At 35.5% G+C, this 13616-nt stretch overlaps 1 long non-coding RNA gene across 1 annotated transcript in view; it reads right to left on the bottom strand.

Moving 5' to 3' along the window:
- Positions 1-13616, bottom strand: part of LOC136855512 (uncharacterized) — a 576042-nt gene that overhangs the window by 384082 nt on the left and 178344 nt on the right. The window contains exon 3 of the long non-coding RNA XR_010858053.1: positions 3259-3282. This is a non-coding gene — a long non-coding RNA (uncharacterized lncRNA). The remainder of the gene's footprint in view (positions 1-3258; positions 3283-13616) is intronic.

Below are 13616 nucleotides of genomic sequence, written 5' to 3'. Positions count from 1 at the left end.
GTTACTCTATCGCATTAACAAAGCCAACAGAATAAAAAGCAAAAACAAAATTAAAAAAAAGGAGAGAAAACTGATGTACATTCTGGTAACAAGACGAGAGGCCGGAGGTATATCTGATAATTATTCAGTTGAAGCAAAACATTGCACAGATATGAGCTGGAGAGGAAGGGGGCGAGAATCCGGATGTAAATGTAATTACGACAGGTGAATATAATTACAACAGGTAAATATAATTACGCCAGGTAAATATAATCACGGCAGGTGAATCTGATAAGAGGGAGAAGTGAGAAGAGCGGGTAAGGAGTGAAGAATTTTACCTACTCTTGTCCAAAGAGTAGGTAAAATTCGAGGGTGAGGTCATATAGACGGCAGGGAGTGTTTGTGGGTATTGGAGGCTACGAATAAGGATAAAAGCAGTAAGCAGTGGAATGAGGAAATAAAGGGTGTAGCGAAGAAAAATGGAGACTAACTGAGGCGAAGTTGCATAACAAGAGAGAAGATCGTGTGCATGAAAATAGGAGGATGGAAGTGTGGTCAAGAAAGAGAGAAATAAAAATGTCATAAACCAATGACAACCTGTAACAAAACAAGGACAGTTCAGTTCAAACAGGTTCTAATTTATATTATTAAAGTGCAACCTTAGGATGTGATTTCAATCTTGAAAGCCAGACACTCGGGAAGGAGCTTGGGGTAAAAATCTAATTAAATAGCTCCATTGAAATGTCTTTCTCACACGTGTTTGGAAATAATGGCTGCTTTCATTTTATTGCAAAAAGCATACCTTAGTTTAAGACCACTGAGCTGGGATTAACAGCTCTCCTAGGGCTGGCTTCAAGGATTAGACTTATTTTACGTGGCTAAAACCAAACTCAAAGGACCTCAACTTATTGTAAATCCGAACCACATTATAGAAATGAATTTCTATCAAGAAATTCCTCTAACTCTTCATCAGCCGGCCGCGGTGTTGAACTCGGCAGGTTGAGATATCAGTCACTATTTCACGATTATAAAATCCTAATCAAAACTTCTGGAAATAAATTAGAATCTTATCATAATAAAGATTTTTGTGTCAATGTAATATACTATATATATACATATACTGTATATATATATATATATATATATATATATATATATATATATAGATATATATATATACACATATATAGATAGATAGATATTTTTTCAAGAGAAAATTCTCTCCAATTTCCTACAAGAATGTTGACTGACAAACTTCTCCGGAGAAGTTGTTTCATCCTTTCACCGAAAAAACACTAATCTTCTGCAATGGAAAATTCACTTAGCAAACTACTTAAGCCCTTCTCATTCCCTTTGAATTCAACATAACAACCTTTCTTTAATGATCATTTACTTAAATATTTGCTAAAATTAAATTTTAAAAAATTATTGACCCCAATGTCAGGATAAAATCAGTGACACGCCTCATCACCAAAGAATTATTTATACACACGAAACCTCTCTCTCTCTCTCTCTCTCTCTCTCTCTCTCTCTCTCTCTCTCTCTCTCTCTCTCTCTCTCTCTCTCCCGTAAAATCTAATCTTTTTCACCGTTTTCCCTAATCATCAGAATATCCTTTCTTCCTCTGAAGGATATTCAGTTTTCTTATTTTCCTCTTCATTACATCTTTTTTTCTCGGCGATCGTATATTCCCATTATCCGCATTTCTTAAGACGACGAAGAAGAAATCTCGATAGATTTTCTTGTTTAATAAAAGGGGAAATATTATATTTCGAACCGTTTCTCTTAATTAAGCGATTTCGTTAACTGAATGAAGGAAGATTTATGTCTCTGGGGTAATCATATTCGAATTTTTTTAAAACTTTTTTTTTCTGTAAAAGAAAACTATTGTGTCGGCTTTGTCTCTCCGTCCGCAGTTTATCTGTCCGCCCTCAAACCTTAAAAACTACTGAGGCTAGAGGGCTGCAAATTGGTATGTTGATCATCCACCCTCCAATCATCAAACATACCTAATTGCAGCCCTCTAGCCTCGGTAGTTTTTATTTCATTTAATGTTAAATCTAGCCATAATCGTGCGTCTAGCAACGATATAGGACAGGCCACCACCGGGCTTTGGTTAAAGTTTCATGGGCCGTGGGTCATACAGCACTATAACGAGACCACCGAAAGACAGATCTATTTTCGGTGGCCTTGATTATACGCTTTAGCGGCTGTACAGAAAACTCGACTGCGACGAAGAAACTTCGGCGCATTTTATATTTTTTTTTTTTTTGTTCCCCTGTAACTTTCAAAAAAATCTCGAAACTCGGTTAAATTAGGTTTTTCAGTTTTTCGGAGAAACGTCAAACTGGAAGCGATAGTATCCTTGAAATTAGTTACGAAGTGTAATTGAATGACGGAAGTTTCGCTCAAAATTTCGAATGAGCAAAAATGTTTCTGGAACAATGACGTTAACGTAGTTTGGTCCATCAATTTTCTCTTAAAATCGTAAAATTTACACACACACATATATACGTATATATAATTTTTTACAAAAATTACAGCTTTCAATCTCTCAAAAGTACCTTTATTTTACTGTATTCATAGACTACAGTAAAATAAAAGTACTTCTCGGAATTACCGTATATGAGAACAGACATCTAATAAGCCAGTATATAAGAACAGACATCTAATAAGCCATTATTATCAATTTACATAATTTTACAAAAAAAAAAAAAAAAAAAAAAAATCCGGCAAACCCAATGTAAAATGGTCATGCAAATGTAATGCCTAAACTACCTTATAAATTAATTAATATATATATATATATATATATATATATATATATATATATATATATATATACACACACACACACACACAAATTAAATGGTACAGCGGAGATAATACAATGCAATGCAATTGGACAGCAATCTAATTACTAGGCTGAATACGGTGGGACTATCCCACGTTTGAAGTTAGAGTAATGACTTCATAATGCCTAAAATGAGCAGCACTGTAGATGTCCCTAGATCAAATAATTATTCTACTACCTCCTGTGCAGATTACAATTCGAAATGACGTGGGTTTAAGCCTGCATTCGCCTTTAATTTGATGTTAATGACTATATGCGGCTCACGTGCAGTTTATAGAGCGAGCAAAAATGATCCAAGTCATATATGCGCTCTTGTTAATTTTTTCCTGTTAATTAGTTGGATTGTTCATTATACAGGTATTTCTGTTAATGAGGTTCTACCTGGATTAAGGTTTAAGATAAAACGGGTTTTCATCCTCACTTACCTTCCACTTGTTGGTCTTGGAAACCTGAAAAAATAAATGAAATGCTTTACCTTTCAGAACACACAAAAGTTTCATAGAAAAAAGGAGTTTTATATTAGTTTGTTTGTGAAAGAATAGATATACCACACACAATTAACATACGCATACTTATGTAGAATCTCACAAGAAGTCTTAAATTTATATTATTAAAAACCTTTCAGCTTTAATTTTTTTTCACTAGTCAACAGACTTTCTTTAATATTTATAAGGATCCGTTATGCTAATGAGTACAAGCTGAGAGCTCGACGCGTCCATGAGATTCTAAATTACCATTCCTGATATCCTACTGCAAACACAAAAACAAATAAAATCACGAAAACAAATAAAATTAATAAAGACCTTTGAACTTTTTATTACTTTACACAAGCCATTATTAATCTCTGTGACATTTAGAAGGACTCTATAAGCAAATGAGTGAATGCTGAGACTCAACTCGTCCAAAATAACCAAAATTTGCTTTTTATTACGCTAAGATCCCCCCCCTTCCATCCAAGACTAAAATTTCCTCCCAGATTTAAAGGAAAATGAAAAATTAAAGAGAAAGAGAAGGGGTGTTTCTATTTTTTTTTTTTTTTTTTTAAATTAGTGAGATACTTGATACTGCTTCTTAGCGACTCCTGCTAAGAGAATAACGAATATAATTATAGAATTTTTCATTTTTCCTTGGGTCTCGCGCCCCCCTTGGAAACTTCTGACGCCCCCCAGGTTGTGAACCGCTGCTACAGACGCCTCGCACTGGAAACACGAAAGCAGAATCATTCACCCCAAATAGATTTGGCCCTAAAAAACCTTCAAACAATGGTAACCCTTGGTTGCAGTACCGTTTTTTTCTCTCTCTCTCTCTTTTGCATCGATTGAGGGCCATTTCACCCGGAAGCACCGAATTTAAATGGGACATTTTGTCTTTTACCGGACGTTCTAAATCATGAAATGGTCCACTGACAGAGAGAGAGAGACTGACAGAGAGAGAGAGAGAGAGAAGAGAGAGAGAGAGAGAGACCTGAATTTAAATGTTGGATAAAGAAGTGTTGGAGAAGTGTGTTAATTTACCTCATGCGGTGCACAACAGACATTACTTAAACCCCTTTCATTCATTTTACTATGCCTCCGTTCTTATCATATGTCTTCCATCTTACTTTCCACCCTCAGCTAATAATCGCTTCAACATTATATTCAGCGCTGAATGGCCTCATAGGTCCCAGCGCTTGACCTCTGGCCTAAATTTTATATTCCAATCCCAAGTCGAGAGAAATCTCCGGTGACAGTGGTCGATCTCATTGCCCGGTTCCTGGAAGAGGCTGAGGGAATGGAACGGAATATAGAACTTAAAGCCAATGACCTAGCCCTGGGATCTACGAGGTCATACAGCGCTGAAATGGAAATTGAAAGTAAAGGAAGGTTTAAAGGTGAAAAAGGAGGAAGACCTCGCAGTCGCACTAGGAAACAATTATTGTCACGGGAGGGTAGAGAGTAAGATGGAAGAAAGAGGAATATGAACGGAGAGTAAAGGAGTGAGAGGACCTTTTACTCGTGAAATCAACCTGGCTGCAAATTGCATTTCATATGCTCTGAACGACACTCGACTCCATTTTGCCGATCATCTGAAAGAGAATTGAATGAGGTGAAGAGTCTCCATCTCACAGTTCCGACATTTTTTTTTTTTTCCCGGCCGCGACGGGTTCTCTCCGAATGGCCGGTACGCGTATCGTTCTCGAATGACTCGGTATTAATGCATTAACTGATAAAGATCAAGTTTAAATTTTTCCTTAAGTGAGACTCAATGACCAGCTTAATCAGCCTTCATTGATCGTGACTTGAAATTTTTTGATGAATCTTTTTGGTACATGCGAGTTATTTTTATAATATTTTTGTTGGTACCTGTTTCATCTTACATGAATTAGCCTTTTGACAGAAAAAAATCAGCTTTGAATTTAGATTGTAATCACAGTAATTTGAAGTTTTCCATTCCGTATATTTAGTTTTTACCTGGTTTTACATGAATCATTGAAAGTGGCTCTCTAACTCTCAGGATCTCTCTCTCTCTCTCTCTCTCTCTCTCTCTCTCTATATATCTATCTATATATATATATATATATATATATATATCTATATATATATATATATATATATATATATATATATATATATATTTATATATATATATATATATTTATATATATATATAATATATAATATAAATAATTATATATAAAATATATATGTATACATATCAACACACACACATATATATATATATATATATATATATATATATATATAACATTATATATAAAATGTATTCTCAACAAACTATGAAACTTATCCTGTCCCATCACTGGTCGACTAAAAACCTGGTACAGGATTTGAGCAAATAAAGTATCAATATAACACCCAAGTTTTTCATCAGCGTCAGTGAGCGGAAGGATAATGCTGAATTGACAGTTTCACATTAAATGTACCTCCGAGTTAATGGTGCATCCTATTTTCTTATGGGGAAAAAACACTGAATCTGGATTAATGTCAGTTTTATCGAGTACGAGGAGATGGAAGTATTTTGAAGACCTGTAAAAGTGACTGAACGAGTTCTGGTCTGGTCTAAATGTTACTTGCTATTTTTTTATTGATTAACAGAGACAGGCAGAATGAGTAGATAAGATGGTCTGTTCTGTAATAAGAGTGAGACACCGATAAGAAATGAAAATGGTAAATTTTAATTTCTGTCATTGTGTAAGTTTATAGACGTTTGTGCGTTTGCCTCCTTTTATAAATTAAAAAATAAATTGTTTAACGAACGTTAAATAAGATATTCCAGGTGGTAACTGGACATTAAATCAAATATTCAAAACGGTAATTGAGGAATTTTGTTTTCCTTTCCTTAATTTGTCCTTCCTACTTTATTCATTATATTTCCTAACACCACATTCACTGCATAAATGAAAGCAGTCATCACGATTATGCTCTGAAATTGAATAAAGGAGAGAGAGAGAGAGAGAGAGAGATCCTGTTCGTTAGCAGAGCAAAAACCCGAACTAATTATCATTTTGGGCAATTAACCTCGCGAGTGTAAAATCCCAGGAAAAAAAAAATTAAATGAAGTCTATCTCTTTCAACAGCAATTTAGGAAAGACATAATCACAGTTTTTTTTTTTTTGTTTCATTCTAAGTCCGCTTCCAACAAACGAGTACTTCATTAACAAGCATCACAATACGTGCGCAGGTGTACAGATGCTTTGTATATACATACATATATATGTATATATTCCCGTTGTACCGGAGAGAGAGAGAGAGAGAGAGAGAGAGAGAGAGAGAGAGAGAGAGAAAATGTAATATAACACGTACCGCAAACTCCATTTTTAACCTGCACATATCCTTTCCGCAGAGAGAGAGAGGCAGAAAGAGAGAGAGAGAGGAGAGAGAGAGAGAGAGAGAGAGAGAGAGAGAGAGAAATTGTAACATAACACCTACAAAAACTCGATTTTTAACCTGCACATATCCTTCCCGCACAGAGAGAGAGAGAGAGAGAGAGAGAGAGAGAGAGAGAGAGAGAGAGAGACTGTAACAAACAATACTTTTTTTTGTATAGAAATAAAAAAAAGGATAGAAAACGCTCCTGGGCAGAATGCTAATTAAGGGTACAAGAGAACAGTACAGCTAATTGAGAACAGTCCCCAGCGGGCGATGGAAACCTAAGCTCTCGAAGTTATCATCCACGAGAAAGGTTAAAGGAAAAATGGAAGTTCTCTCGCTTCTAACATTTTAGATTTTAAGACTTTGTCCACCGTTTTATTATTATTATTATTATTATTATTATTATTATTATTATTATTTAAATCATTATTATTATTATTAATTATTGTTATTATTATTATTATTATTATTATTAACATTTTATTATTTTATTTAAAGAAAAATAAATTCTCACTCCATTTTAGATATTAAGACTTTGTCCGCCGTTTATTATTATTATTAGTATTATTATTATTATTATATTATTATTATTATTAAAAGGGGAAAGTGTGGCTCCAAGTGAGAATAGATTTTAATGTTTTGCCTACTCCTATTATTATTATTATTATTATTATTATTATTATTATTATTATTATTATTATTATTATTATTATTATCGTAAAGAGGTGATGGCTCCACGGGTCGAGAATCGATAACAACATTTTTATTATTATTATTATTATTATTATTATTATTATTATTATTATTATTATTATTATTATTACTGAGAGGTTATGACTCAAAGTGCCGAGAATCTTTGGTGTATTTATCCGAACTGAAGAAATAATTCAAAGGTATCAAATCTTCAGTTGGCAAACCCACAATCACTTACCGTCACAAATAAAGATATCTTGCAATTATTTTCCGTCTGTCAATGATTCAAAACCCACCTGTCAGAATTCGATTACTCGAGGATCGCATTTTGTTAGTGTGTGTAAAATTATATTTCTTTAGTGATCTCAGTGGATTTAAGCTTTTACTATTTGGAAACAGTATAAACGATTAGGACAGGAAGTAATTTCCTCAGGCAAGATATGAATATCTCAATAATATTATTTTGAAATAAATGGCCCCTAGGTTAGTTAGGTTAGGTTAGGTTGGGTTGGGTTGGGTTACGTTAGGTTATATTGGTAACTCAGTTTTTTTTTTTGCCATGCTCCCAGGTTAGGTTAGGTTAGGTTAGTTTAGGTTAGATTGGTAGCGTCAGAGTAATTTGGAAGTGGGAAACATAATGAGGTTATTTTCAAGAAAATTCTATGGTTAGTTTTTAAGATATGGCGTCCCGCTTTTTTCAGGGAAAGGTCCCAGTACTCGGTTACATCTCTCACTAGATCTTTTTATTAAACACCACAAACTGAAGCACAAACACTCCCTTTAATTATGCAAAATAAACTTGAAAGGATAGAAACACTGGTGTCCCGAACATTCCCCTTAAAGCTTGGGTACACCGGACAAAAAAAAAAAAAAAAACGAATATATTTTCAAAACTCTCTCTCTGAAAGATGGCATCATTTGAACCACTCGGCTTCATACATCAATTAACAAAATCTCGTTTATTATGCCCTGCCAACGACGGCATTAGAAAATTCGCCAGAATTGTGTGCTCAGGAAAATGCAAATGACAATTATCCCCGTAATATCATTTTGCGTCAACCTGGTTTTTCATAGGGTAAATATACGGCGTACTCGTCCGTAATTCATTGGAACTCTAATTTCCAGCTTTGGCTGACAGCGATGACATTTGAGCCGGATGTGAAACTAATCACATTAATAGCTGGTCCGCTGGTATAGTGGTTAGTGTCGTGGTATGCCACTCAGATGTCGCGGGTTCGCGATTGCGCCGAAGAGACTTAGTCGCATCTTTTACTTGTCTTCATAGGTTACAAAGTCGCATCTTTTACGTTGTCTTCATAGAATACAACGAACTTCGCCGTAAATAAAGAGAATTCTGATTTCCATAATGGGCTCACTGCGATGAAAGCTGAGCGGATATAAAACTATTCACATTAATCATTTCACATTAGTTGCATCATTCTTGGGACGCTCATAAAAATATCCACTTTTATTAACTATAAAGGAATATTGAATTTTTTACTTTCAAAATAATCAGATCGTCACTGCATACAATAAATGCATAGCTTACTATTTCGCAGACGTCAAAGTAAGAAATAATAATTCATGCAGACTTTCAATATACTCCTAAAATCACATAATTTTTAACTCTTGGGATTCCAAAAAAAAGGAGTTATGCAGAAATATGACGTAGAATTTTTACAGCTTTATCGAATTAATTTTCATAAATAAATTAATTTTCATAAATAAATCACGCTCCAGAACACTGCCCAGTGTTTTGATTCAAAGCCGGATTAAAAACCAATATCCCTTTTTCATTCTGGAAAAGAAACCAGGATTACAAAAGTACTCCAAGTAATTATAATTGTGTTTCAGATTTACACTAAAATTACAATCCTGAATTAAAAGGAAAATATTGGCATTGCTGTTGCAAAGGAAAGAAAACTAATCATAACATTAATATCAAATTTTTCCTCATGATTAACATATCCTTAAGAGTTTTTCAAGATCATTTTCTTTTCGTTTAGTGAATTGCAATAAAGGAAAATAATTGCCAAAATATTCCTTTCACGAAAAACGTTTCCGAAGAAAACATACCAAATGGTCGGCGCCTTGTCATGCTCCTCTGCTGTCCCAAATTTTTCTCTCTTTGCCCGCCCCCCCCCCCAACTCGCCCACGATACTGTGGGGGGTGATGGGCCTCCCCCGCCCCCCTTCCACTCGAACGAGCAAGTGGTCCACTTGAGCAGGAAACGTGTCCTTTGTTGTTTTAACAAAGGTCATCGACTCCGGTCAGTGGGTGAAAATGATTCCCTCTTAAAATTTCCGCTTTGGAGCCTTTGGCTTCCTGCGCGTGTGAGAGAGAGAGAGAGAGAGAGAGAGAGAGAGAGAGAGAGAGAGAGAGAGAGAGAGAGAGATCAAACTGAAAACACATGCGGTTAGCAAAACTTAATTATGCATGTGTTTGATTTAGGCAAACAATGATCATGGACTGATATCACGAGAGAGAGAGAGAGAGAGAGAGAGAGAGAGAGAGAGAGAGAGAGAGAGAGAGAGATCAAACTGAAAAAACATGTAGTTAACGAAACTTAATTATGCATGTGTTTTGATTTAAGCAAAATTAATGATCAGTGACTGACATCACGAGAGAGAGAGAGAGAGAGAGAGAGAGAGAGAGAGAGAGAGAGAGAGAGAGAGAGAGAGAGAGAGAGAGCCTTGTGCCACAGTTTTCTGACAGAGAATATCAGTAAAATACATGGAAATGCCAAAATGGATTCAAATTCCAAAACGGCATCAGGAATTGCTGGCTAACTCTTCAAAAATTTATTCATTATAAAAAAAAACACCATTACACTTCAAAAACAAAAATCACAAAGTAAATACTCCTCTGTTACAGTGAACAGAATTTACGAATGTCTTCATATCTTTCAAATAAAAAAAAATAAGAACAAGAAAAAACTATAAAAAAAAACTTGGCAAAAATGCCAGGCCACCTGGAATCCATAAAATGGGTATAAAGAATATTTTTACGGCGTATTTTGGCAATCTTTGCTCGGTCCCTGAAAAGACCCAAATACAAAATAGTGAGGGACAGGGATTTAGGGAGTTGGCACAGGTATCCTCATTTGGGGGGGGGGGGTCTGAAGTCTCCATATAACAGGAAAACAAAATTTTATTTTTGAATTTTTTTTCACATTTTCAATGTAAATTTTTCCCCAATAAATGTAAGAAAAATGTTGAGATAAATGTTTTTCACACATCGTTAATACAAATTTTGTTCCTAATAAATATAAGAAAAAAAAAGTTGAGATAAATGATTTGCATACATCGTTATTATAAATTTTGTTCCCAATAAATATAAGAAAAAGTTGAGTTAAATTTTTTGCACATATCGTTAATATAAATTTTGTTCCCAATAAAATATAAGACAAAGCTGAGTTAAGAAAAAAGAACTGTGATAAAAAATCAACTTCTACGGATCCCCATCCCACCCCCCTCCATGATACCGTATTGAAAACCTAGCGATTGATTTGGTTTGTGTCCAAAATAACTAGTTTAACGAAATTCAACTTGCAAACGGGAAAGCAAACAACCTGTATTTCTAACAAACCAATTTTTTATAACTGTTTATAATTCATAAAATAAAGAAAAAAATACAGTGATAAAAAAATCATCCTATACGAACCCCCTCCCTGAAAAATAACTGATAAAAAAATCATCTCCACGATACCATACTGAAACCCAGTGACTGATTCGGTTTGCGTCCGAAATGCAATCAAGCGCCCACGCGCAAACACGCACCCACGCAAGCATCGCGAATCATGACTCTTTTGTACGGAGTTCGACCTCCTTTTCGGCGTCTTAACTTCGTATGCAGTTCTCGCTGACTGACAAACTCGATTTCTTGCCGAAACAAGCGAGGCTTATGGAACGCAGGAGATAACGTGGTTTCGGAGCGCGTCCAATCTTGTTTCTTGTTTAATGTCTGGCTGGTAACGTGTTGCGCTGCCCTGGTGGGTATCGGGTATTTTCTAGATTGTGAGAGAGAGAGAGAGAGAGTGTATTTTCTAGATTGAGAGAGAGAGAGAGAGAGAGAGTCATTGCTCCGTCAGAAAATGTATGCCATCAAAACGGGTGGGCCTCGAAGGGGTAATCACTCCCTTACTGGGGTGAAAATATTAACTTATATAATTATAATATATATATATATATATATATATATATATATATATATATATATATATATATGTATGTATGTATATATATATATATATTATATATATGGAGAGAGAGAGTATATATATATATATATATATATATTTAATAGTTTCTAAATGTAACAGACACATGTGCAACAGGTTTTCAAAAGTAAAAACAAAAATCCCAAAGTAACAACACAGGCTACAAAAAAAAAAAAAAAAGGGCGGGGGGGAGGGTGCTTGAAGGCAGCAAGCAAAATGTTCTGGAAAAAATCCAATGCCACAGTAAAGCTCAACACAAGAGCATAAAGGCAAAAGGCTGAATAAAAAAAAAAAGAAACAAAAAAACATAAGCTTTGAAGTGTCCGGGCCTTTGGAAGGTCGAGAGAGAGAGAGAGAGAGAGAGAGAGAGAGAGAGAGAGAGAGAGAGAGAGAGAGAGAGGGGTTTAGAGAAGTGACTCCATGTTTATGAATATGAAAGAGAGAGAGAGAGAGAGAGAGAGAGTTGAATTATAAGAGAGAGAGGGGGTTGAATTATGTAATTTATTATGAGAAAAGAAAAAAAAGAGAGAGAGAGAGAGAGAGAGAGAGAGAGAGAGAGAGAGAGAGAGAGAGAGAGAGAGGTTAATTATGCCAATTTATTATGAGAAAAGAAAGAGAGAGGGGAGGTTATGTGATTTTTATGAGAGGGGAGAGAGAGAGAGAGAGAGAGAGATTTCAATTACGTCAATTTTTATAAGCTATTCCGTAAGATCGAGATTCTTTCTCGAAGCCTAGACACGAAAATCTAAACCGGAAAGACGACCTAATGAAACCAAAATGGCGACTTCCTCGCCTAATTTAACTCATCCTAATTCTAACAGAAAGGAATAAACCAATCGCTAAAAAGGGTCTTTTGAATCATCTGATTAATACGATTAATCTGAACCATTCCGAACGTATTGGCTATTGAGTCACTTGACGATGATAGCCATTATTTAGTTTCTAATAATTATTTGTGTTTCCAATTAACACGCTTTGATAGACTTGTCTGAAGGTTGTTATTATTATATAGAACCTCGGCCAGTTCTTAATCCTCCCGTCTATTCTTCTCGGTATAATGTCTTTACTTTTATCTTCTAATTAGGTGATATTGTTCATTTAATAACCTCATTTTCCTTCTGGACATATTCCTTAAGTTATTTACAATAAATATTTTTTTTTATTTTAATGTACCTCTGAAGCGTCAAAACTCTCGCTCTGAATAGAATGAATTCACTTCTTCAATTGCTTTCAAGAATCAGGCTAGAAGCGTGAGTCATCAAGAATCAGGCTAGAAGGTGAGTCATCAAGAATCAGGCTAGAAGGCGAGTCATCAAGAATCAGGCTAGAAGGTGAGTCATCAAGAATCAGGCTAGAACGCGAGTCATCAAGAATCAGGCTAGAACGTGAGTCATCAAGAATCAAGCTAGAACGCGAGTCATCAAGAATTAGGCTAGAAGGTGAGTCATCAAGAATCAGATTAGAGCGTGAGTCATCAACAATCAGACTAGGCGAGGTCATCAAAGAATCAGGCTAGAGCGTGAGTCATCAAGAATCAGACTGGAGCGTGAGTCATCAAGAATCAGACTAGAACGTGAGTCATCAAGAATCAGACTAGAACGTGAGTCGTCAAGACTCAGACTAGAAGGTGAGTCATCAAGACTCAGACTAGAAGGTGAATCATCAAGAAATAGTCTAGAACGTTAGTCATTAAGAATCAGACTGGTGAGTCGTCAAGAATCAGACTAGAACGTAACTCATCAAGAATCAAGCAAGCACGAGTCGCAAGGCAACAGCCTGACTGGAGCAGGAGTCATAAGCTACAGAGGAGTAGTGGATTTATTATAATCTCGGGCATTAATCCCGGTCTGGGCCGCCATGAATCTAAGACAAGCACCGTGTAATTCAAGCTGCGTTGAAAGCTTCCGTGATCAGCTGGCTTATACTGCACTTACTATAATGGGAACCGCACAGCATCTCTGGCATAAGGGATCACGTGGACTAGAGAGAGAGAGAGAG

The sequence above is a fragment of the Macrobrachium rosenbergii genome, chromosome 31 (genome assembly GCF_040412425.1).
Source record: "Macrobrachium rosenbergii isolate ZJJX-2024 chromosome 31, ASM4041242v1, whole genome shotgun sequence".
Classification (NCBI taxonomy): Eukaryota; Metazoa; Arthropoda; class Malacostraca; order Decapoda; family Palaemonidae; genus Macrobrachium; species Macrobrachium rosenbergii.
The sequence above is the reverse complement of the archived record's forward strand: the minus strand, read 5'-3'. Positions and strand labels throughout refer to the sequence as shown.